At 40.3% G+C, this 7,714-nt stretch overlaps 1 pseudogene; it reads left to right on the top strand.

The window, feature by feature from the left end:
• Positions 1–490: 490 nt before the first annotated feature.
• Positions 491–745, top strand: LOC144827137 (small ribosomal subunit protein eS27 pseudogene; annotated as a pseudogene).
• The last annotated feature ends 6,969 nt before the right edge of the window (positions 746–7,714 follow it).

The raw sequence follows: 7,714 nt of genomic DNA on the forward strand, positions 1-7,714 counted from the left end.
ATGTCACTTTTGAAAAGTTATGGTAAAAAATATGTTATTATCTCCTGATGTTAATCCAAAGCCTTTTGGAGATTATGACATACTTATCAGGGGTTACTTCACAGATGTGATATGTTTTAAAGGAAGGAACATTTTGACCACATTTTATGTGGCTGAGAATGGGCAGGATATTTTAGGATGGCAGGGTCAAGCGAACATGGGAATCATTCTCAAACCTGGCCACAAGGAACCTGTAGCGTTAGGAGATTTACCTGTGCTATCTGTAGAACATTCCATTCACAAGCAGGTGTTCAACTTTTTTGTTGTTATTTTATATTCAAATGTATTGAGTCTTATGGATAATGCTACAGGAACAGTGTATGAAAGCCCGATATTTCCATCCAACATTCAGATTTCATTGTCCCTTTTCCATATTATTATCACTAGTCCACAACGACTTAAAGCGCTGCTCCAGAAATGACGCTCTAGCAGTGGCTTTGTCTGTGCAAACATGCCTCTCGCAAAAGATCTCTTGCATCCATCTCCCATTGAGGAGAAGAGGAAACACAAGAAGAAGCGTCTTGTTCAGAGTTCAAACTCTTGCTTCATGGATGTGAATTGTTCAGGTTCCTACAAAATCACCACAGTATCTAGTCATGCAAAAATGGTGGTCATGTGTGCTGGCTGTTCTACGGTTCGTTGTCATCCCAGAGGGAGGAAGTCAAGGCTCACGGATGGGTTCTCCTGCAGACAAAAACAGCACTAAGTGACATCCGCATCCTGAGTGATGACAGGTAGAACTACCCGAATGTTCTACTTGACAAGTATTCACTTGTGCTTAGTGAAAAGGTTGATCTCATAAAAGTTTTTGAACACAGCATTACATTGAAAAGCAATGCTTCACCCGTTGTTCAAAAGGGTAGACTTGTTTCAATGTCTGTACAGAACGATTTAAAAATATTTCTGAATGACATGTGCGCTCAAGGCATTATTACTCCTGTGGAGTTCTCTGAATGGGTGTCTGCTGCAGTTATAGCCCAGAAGAAGAGTGGGGACATTCGTTCATGTGCAGATTTAAGAATTTTGAATCGTAACATTCTGGTGGATTGTCATCCTCTCCCCAGGATTCATGATATGCTTGCCAAAATAGGTTTTAGTAAAACATTTCCCTCTATATATCTTCAATCGTCTTATCATTAGGTCAGGCTCCTCACCCACGCACACAAGTCTCTCCATGACCTGGGCCCCAAGTACCCCAACGACCGCCTGACCTTCTACACACCCACCCGCCAGCTACGATCTACTAGCCTCGCCCTCGCCGCCGTACCACGCATCCGAAGTGCCACCGCCGGAGGCAGATCCTTCTCCTACCTGGCGGCCAAGACATGGAACTCCCTCCCCATCCACCTTCGGCTGACCCAGGACCATCTCGCCTTCAGGAGACAACTCAAGACCTGGCTGTTCGAGCAGTAGCGGACCCCTCCCCCCAAGCGCCTTGAGACCCTTCCGGGTGAGTAGGGCGCTATACAAGTGTTATGATTGATTGATTGATTGATTTGACAAAATAATCTCAACTTCTAACTATGTTTATTACCCCTTTTGGGGCATATATGTACAGGCGGATGCCATTTGGACTTGCATCTGCTGCAAATGTTTTCCAGAGCTTAATCGATAAACTTTTTGAGGGGAAAGTAGGCATTCAAGCATTTCAGGATGATATCCTGATCCACACAGATGATGCTGATCACCATATAGAACATTTTGAGGTTGTGATGCGAAAGCTGGAGATGCATGGTATGACTGTCAACCAAGATAAGTGCAGGTTTATGGACAGTAAGTTGACTATCTTGGTCCCTAATCTAGTTTATGTGGGCATTAAACCCAAAGAAAGTCTCTTGAAAGTAATTAATGACGTTTTTAGGGCTCAGTGAATATTACACTAGGTTTGTGTAGGGCTATGAGGTTACTGTGCAACCATTGCGATCCCTCCTCAAAAAGTTTTAATTATGTGTGGTCAGATGAAGCACATAGGCTTATGACTGTATCAATAAACTAGTTGTAAATGTATCTGCATGGTGTGAAGAGTGTTATCAGAGTGGATCCTAGCTCCAGAGGTGTGTGTGCAGTATTTAACCAATTTGTGGAAGGTGAGAAAAGAACAATTGCATTTGCATCCAGAATGTTAAGTTTGGCTGAGGTGAAATACAGTACATTCGAAAGGGAAGCTCTCATCTGCTCATGGGCAGCTTTCAAATTCAAGATGTATATCTGGAGCTCAAATTTTGACTTAGTCACTGACCACAAGCCGTTAATATATATGTTGGGGAATAGCTGTTCCAATAAGGTCTTTCACGCTTGATTAAGCTGCTGTTGAGGTTGCAAGAATTCAATTTTGATATTAAATATGTTCCGAGTGGCAAGAACGTTAGGGCTGACTGTTTATCCTGTCTGCCTGTAAAGGATGAGGAATATAGTGGTAGACACGAAGATGAGGATGAGTGTGTCATGACTGTGACTGATGCTACTGAGCATTTCAGGATTTCTGAGGTTGAATGGGATGAATTTTGTGTCAAGGATTAGGGATTCGAATTTAGTGATAAAGTATCAACAGAAAGGATTGCCCTATGGCAGGAGTTTAAGTGTTTAGATGAGAGTTTTTGCTCAGGTTGCATCAGAGTTGTGTGTAGTCAATGACATTGTTGTGAGGCAGGATGCTTTCGTACCACCAGTTGGGGACATGACAAAATAATTACTTTAGCACACGTTAGACATTTAGGAATTTACAAAGCTATCAAAAAGATTAGGCAGTGTTACTGGTGACCCTGCATTGATGGACAGGTTAGGAAATATATTAAGAGTTGTGGTGAATGCCTATGTTCTGACAAGCATTTGAAAACATCTACTTCCCCGCTGGGTCCTGTGGAATGGCATAAGGGTCCTTGGGGAAAAAACTGGGCTTGATTACACTGGTCCATACAATTCATTGAGTAATGTAAAAAAGTATCTTATTGTGGCAGTGGATTATTTTCACAAATGGCTGTATTTTGCTTTTGTTAGGGCAGCTGATTCTTGCAGTGCTATAAAATTTCTTGAACATTTATTTTCGTTGGAGAGTACTGTTAAGGAGGTTGTCTCAGATAATGGCATGCATTTTCTGTATGAGGAGATGGCTTTGTTTCTCAGAATGCATGACATAAGACATGTTAGAGTGCCATTTTCAGTCCATCTTCTAACAGTTTAGTCGGGTGGGCATTTCGTATGCTTAAAGAGGGTGTGCAGACTGCCATTTCCAACAAGTTGAAGTTTTGCAACAGAAAGCGTGGAGTTAACTCCCACTCCGCATAGCACTATGGGTGTCACTCCTTTCGTTTGTTCGAGGGGCAGAAAACCATTGTCTGTGTTGAGTCCAGCCTAGTTGGAAGGTAGTATAGGACATTGCGATGTAAACGCTGATTTAGACAACGTTCGTGAACATGTGAAAACCAAGCAGGAAGCTATTAAAAAGTACTTTTACAACAGGACATGAGTGAAAGAAGTGTGTTTGGTGCTGAGAGATTTGTTTCTTATAAAATAAAACATGAGAATTGTGAAAGGGTAGTCTAGATTTTCTGAGCCAGTAAAGGTGATGAAGATGTACAAAATGGCTGTGTTGCTTTCTGACAAAGGATGGTGGAACAAGATTTCTTTGGTTAAATTGAGTAGAGAACAAACGAAAATCATTGATGAAAGATATAATTCAAGAGACATGAGAGAGCAAAACAAAGATGGTTGCTTTCAGTTTGGAGACTTAGGTGACAGAAAAAATTATGCAGTTTCTGATCTTTCTCTCTGCAAGAGTGAAAATGAGTATGTTGTTAATGCCAGAGTGAGCAATCCTGTAGTAATCAACTCTGAAGGTGGTGATGGTAGCAGCTTGACAAGGAGTAATAGAATTCGATCCTTTCCTAGAAGATTCATAGATTATCTTACTTACTAATGAGTGACTCACGTGTAATATTCTCTTGGTGGTTTTCTAATGTGTGTTTTCCCTAGTTACTTTCTAAAGGGACTAGGAGGACTAAATTCTTTATTGTTTGATTATTTAAAATCTTACAATATTTCCAATACACAATCATTTTCAGTTTATATAGTACGATACAATAAAAATAAAATATACAATTTTGTCCTTAAAGTTGAGATGCTTGGGTCTTAAAAACAGTCGTAAAATTAAAAAATTATTTATTTATTTATTTAGTTATTTTTTCTTTTTTCTTTTTCTTAAAAAACTTTTTTCCTCATCTATTTTTCTAGTTCAGTAGTTAATATCTTTAAAATTTTTACAAAGGCAACGTTCATGACTATATCATTTGGATGAAGACAAATTTTCAGTGCCTGCCTGCATGTTCTTATACCCCGGAGATTGAGGTGAGGTTTGAGTAATGCACATCTTTCCCTACGTAGTCCAGGACAGATACATAGGAGGTGGACAATATTTTCTTCTCCACCTTTGCAAAGTCTGCACAATAGACTAGAGTTACTTTTTTTCCATGGCAGAGCGTGACTAAGGCCTGGCAGAATTCCAAATCTTGCGTTCATAAAGCAGTGTTTACTTCTTTCGGACCATGGTATCTCCAGGTATTCTTGCACTTTCTTTTTTTCATATCCATTTATTACTGTCCACGAGTGTTTTCTTTTTGCCAGCATGTTTTTGTCATGTAGAAGTGATAGGTAGTTGGTTGTTCGATTCACTATTTTTTTAAATGATCCGTTGTTTATCGTATTGTTCCATAAAGGCATCAGCGAGAACTCTTCTAATGCCTCGTGAAGATATCTCCAAGCAAGTGATTTTTTGTTGTTTTTTACTTCTTGCCAGAGTGTTTGTGAAATTTGATTGTCATGGTCATTCTTAAACCTATACCACATTTTAATAAACTGACCTTTTCTTGCTAACTCTTGATTGTTCAAGCCGAATTCCAGTCTCATTTGTGCTGGTGAAGTATTGTTTGGGAGGTGGAAGAGAGATCTATATACTTTAGAAAGTACCTTATTAATTAGTTTCGCATCCGTACCCATTAGTGCCTCACTTCCATATGTAATAGTTGGGAGCAATTTAGCTCCTATGATTTTCAATAGTGGCCCATAAGTTAAATTCCCAAGGGATTTTTGTGCCATCTTGAATGCTGCTGTTAATGAGTTGGCTTTCCTTTGGATGTCCTGTTTCTGAAGCAGATAAGTTCCCTTCTGGTCAAACAGTACTCCCAAGTACTTGTACACCTCTATTTGTTCAAGTTGATTATTTCCCATGTACCATCTATTTTTTTGTCTCACATTTTTGTTCCTGGACACCACGATGATTTTTGTTTTGGTTTCATTAATAACCATTCCATTTTCATTTGCATACAAAAGTGTTCTGTTAATTAAACGCTGGAGACCTATTTTAGTGTGACTTAATAGGATCGCATCGTCCGCATACATCAAGTTGTATATCAACTTATCCCCCAACTTAGAAGGATGTGCATTAAGGTCATCCAGGTTGACTGATAAGTCTCCTAGAAATAGATTAAAAAGGAGGGGGGCCAGTACACATCCCTGTTTCAATCCTTCCAATGCAGGAATTTCATTTGTTAATGATTGACCATCCCCCATCCTTACTCTTACCCAGGTTTTGTTGTGGAGCAACTGTATAAGATTTAGTAGCACAGCTGGGATGCCTTTTTCCAGAAGTTTTTTCCACAATAAGTTTCTTTGCACATAGTCAAAAGCAGACTTAAAATCTACAAAACATAGATATAATGGCAGTTTTATGCTCAATGATTTTTCAATTGTTAGCGCTAATGCCATGATGTTTGTCGTTGTTCCAAGCCCTTTAATGAAGCCAGTTTGATTCATTGGCAAAATATTGTTTTCTTTTACCCATTCATTTAGTTTGTTTAAGAGTACTCCAGCAAACAGTTTGGCAACTGTGTCTTTTAAGGTAATAAGTCTATAGTTCTCTGCAAGAGACCAATTACCTTTCTTATATATAGGAGAGATTAGAGATCCTCGCCAGGAATCAGGGATTTTTCCCATCTCTATCACTTCTTTGAACACTTTTACCAAGTACGTTGACCAAAAGTCAGGATTTTCTTTGTATAGGGCAAATGGTATCCCATTAGGACCTGGCGCCCCATCTTTCTGCTTCTTAATTAATTTTATTAAGTGCACTTTAGCAATTACAAATTGTTCTTGAATCTCGTCGCAAGCTGTACAGCTGTTTTGCATGCTCACAGAGATTTTTGCTGCACCATCGTTGTTTAGATGTTTTTCTAGGAACGTTGCCCATTCTTGTTCCGTTAATGTTGATGAAACTACCAATTTGTTTGGCCGTACTAATTTGTTTATAATTTTCCAGAATTCTCTCGCATTAGCCTGTTTACTTGCATGCAATAGTTTGGACCATAATTCCTGTTTTGCTTGATATTTCCCATTCCATATAAGTTTTTTTAGGTGCTGGTTCAATGTTTTTAAATTAGTCAAGGTCTCTTCACTAGCCGTTGTGGACTCATTTTAGATTTTGTTTTGTATTTAGATTTTTTAGCTTTATGTTTTGTTTCTGTTTATTGAGGGGGGATAGTGTAGTATGGTAGTAGAGTGAATATTGTGGAATGGAATGTGTAATGATGCAATGACATGATGTTCTAGAATGTAAGCACCCTGCAGTCACTTGTCGTGCTGAGGTGCAGGGAAGCAGTCGTGGTTTCATTTATAGAATAAAGTTCCTGCTTAAGCCATTTTCAATTACTTTTTGGTGTTTCCTCAAGGTGCCCATACCACAGTGGTAACACTCCCCCTGTGTACTGAGGTGATGGAGGACTGATCACCCATAAGCAAAGGACGGTGCCTGGCACTAGCCTGTTCAAGGTATGTCCTCAAGGTTGTGGCAAAGGCTTGAAGGAGCATGAGGCTGGGAAAAGAGCTATGCTTGATATGCCATATAAACTTAACTTCTGGGGACAGTATGAGATTGGAAGGAAGTGGGAGAAAGAAGAACTACAGCTCTCTACAGTGGCTGCAGACTGTCCTGTTGATAGCTGTGATGTTGATCCTTGTCAGTTCTGAAGCGTACGGTAAATGTACGCCTCTTAACCACTTGTGTGCGCGTGACGGCCGGGAGCTGTCATGCTACACAGTGGGCGTGTGCGGAGGACGGACTCCAGCTGTCCGAACCCCATCCACTCTCTATTTCCCCAGCACCGCAGCGGAATTTGATCCACGGTCAAGGGGTTAAAGAACTGCTTCAGCTTTTACAGCCTTCAAGCTGGCGTGTCAGAAATCATCACTGATTTAATTTGCCATTTTATCCATACAAGTTGGTAAATCAACCAGTGCCATCTTGAGGATTTTAGGTGCCCCATGCAAGACCTATTTTAGATGCTTCTTTACATAAAAAATTTCTATTTTATTATCCATTTCCTGTAAAACCAAAAATACAGTATACCACAGAGTACTAAATAATATTTTACATTTTAACACGCGCTTACCTGTTCTGCACCATTGCTTTTTTCTAGCCGTGAGGGGAATGGCTATTCCACAGTTGTGGGTGCGCCGCAAAGGGAGCGGTTCGCACGGCCAGCAGCAACATATCGTGACACCGCCGTGAGGGGAACAGCTATTGCCACAACTACAACTCCCAGAGTTCCCTGTTTGGCGCGGTCTAGTGACGCCACAGCAGCGATGCCTCTCGCCTCATTAAAGTGCTCCCCCCCACGCAACGCGG

The sequence above is a fragment of the Lissotriton helveticus genome, chromosome 4_1 (assembly GCF_964261635.1).
Source record: "Lissotriton helveticus chromosome 4_1, aLisHel1.1, whole genome shotgun sequence".
NCBI lineage: Eukaryota > Metazoa > Chordata > Amphibia > Caudata > Salamandridae > Lissotriton > Lissotriton helveticus.